The sequence below is a fragment of the Eupeodes corollae genome, chromosome 3, assembly GCF_945859685.1.
Source record: "Eupeodes corollae chromosome 3, idEupCoro1.1, whole genome shotgun sequence".
Taxonomy (NCBI): Eukaryota; Metazoa; Arthropoda; class Insecta; order Diptera; family Syrphidae; genus Eupeodes; species Eupeodes corollae.
In genome coordinates, this window is record NC_079149.1 from 133,593,893 (window position 1) to 133,596,076 (window position 2,184).

Consider the following 2,184-nt stretch of genomic DNA (forward strand, 5'->3'; position numbering starts at 1 on the left):
GGACGAGGTAGAAACGGTTCTTCATCTTCTCTGCACATGCCCTGCTCTAGCTCGAAAACGCAAGAATTACCTAGGAGAATTCTTTTTTAAGGTTCTAAACGATCTAAATCATATCGGTATAATCAGCCTCTCGTAAGGGTCTTAAGCAGGTTCCATTGAACTTAGGAGGAAGCCTCAAGCTTCATGTGGTATCACAATGTGCCATTAAACTGGCCTAAGTGTGTCCGTTTCCATCTTGGACAGCCACTATAACCTAACCTAACCTACTAAAAAACCGAAACACACGTAACTCAAAGAAAAAACTAATTTATGACTTTTATTTACGTTGATGACGTTACCGCATTCTTGCGGAAGTTTTTCTGTTCATAAATGCATTGGATGGATTTTGTCGTCATGGCTTGTGCAACTAGTTGCATTTTTGAACTCACCCATAGTTTTGGTGTTTAGTGTTGTTTTTTTTCAATTCATCTAATAGCGTTAACTATAAAGAAAACGTTTTCCAAACTTTAAGTTGAGTAAGTTAAGAATTTAATATGTTTTTCTTATTTAAAAACAAAAGTACGTTCGTCAAGTTCTTCATCATAAACGTAATTTCTAAAAATAAGTCAGAACTAGATCTGAAGTCTAAAAAGAAAGAAGCAACACTATTGTCACTTTCTCTTAATGACTTACAGGCTACAGTACATGGCTTTATTTTCATGAATAACTGAAATTTGCGTAATAATTTTAAAGTTTTTTGAAAATTTAATTGTAAAATTTGATCTATTTACATTGTTTATATACAAAAGTAATTAATTGAATTAATTCAGCAATAGTTTTTCTATGGTTTTGTGTTCTTTTTTAACTTCCCATAGGAAGTTATTGTAATGGGTCCGATTTGTCAAATTGAAAATTTTGACATTTCCCGACGTTTAAAGGTCCCTAGAGTTAAAATAAAAGATTTTTAGAAAGATGTCCGTGCGTGCGTGTGTACGTACGTTCGTACGTCCGTACGTCTGTACGTTCGCGACTTTTAATTTTCCTACATAGCTCAAGAACCAGAAGAGATATCGACTTCAAATAAATTTTGTTATACAGATAATAAGGCAGAAAGATGCAGAAAGGGCTCTCAAGAAAATTGCGTGGGTGGTTTTATTACCAAAGCAGTTTGAAAAAAAGGTGAACATTTTGGTTAACCCTAAATATCTTACGAACCAAAAACACTTAAAACTTGAATTAAATTTTATATAATAAACTGTAACGTGATACCAAACAAGTATATTTTTTGAAAAAAATCCATTTAACGGTTTTTTTATAAATGGAAAAAACTGAAAAAAAAAATTTGTCAGCTCCAAAATTTTACGACTAAAATATGATTTCATCTCCAAAACAATTTTGTGCAACGAAGAATAATGTTTTTGACATCTGATAAAATTTTGAAAAAAATCGAATTGACAGTTTTTTTTTGCAAAAAATAAAAACCTAAAAAAAAATGAATAAAAGTTGGTAAAAATTGATTTTCGACTCAAATATCTTTTTAAAGCTTTGAGATATTGGCTTTAATTTACTTTTATCTTTCAAAAAATATTGTTGTTAACGTTCAGTATAATTTTGAAAAAAATCGAATTTACAGTTTTTTACAAAAAATAAAACTCTAAACAAAAAAAACAATACTAAGACTTGGTAAAAATTAAAAATATTAGCTTTAAACTTATCTTATTTCACAGAAAATATTGTTTTCGATATTCAGTAATTTCTATATAAAAATCCAACACTCCGTTTTTTCAAAAAAAATTAAATCTACATAAAATTGTAAGCAAATTTATTAAAAATTGATAAGAGTACATATAGACAAACTTTTAAGCAAGACAAATCGACAGACGGGATGGAAAGTTATCAGTGTGGGTCGCATCCCAGCCTCTTTTTTAATACGTAAACATAACAGCTACAAACTGCAAAAATGAAAGGAACTTTTGCGTCTCAAATGTGATTTCCACTTAAGCGGTGTTAACTGTATTTATTTTTCTTGTCATTGTTCTCTCTTCGTATGCATGATTGTATACATGTTCCCCCTCTTTAAATTTATAGTGTTATGTTTTTGACAATGACATTTTTTGTTGTCATTTTTGTTTTAAAATAACAGTTAATAAAAATAAAAAGTTACCTATAATAAACTAAAATTAGTCTATGATATAAAATTGTAAA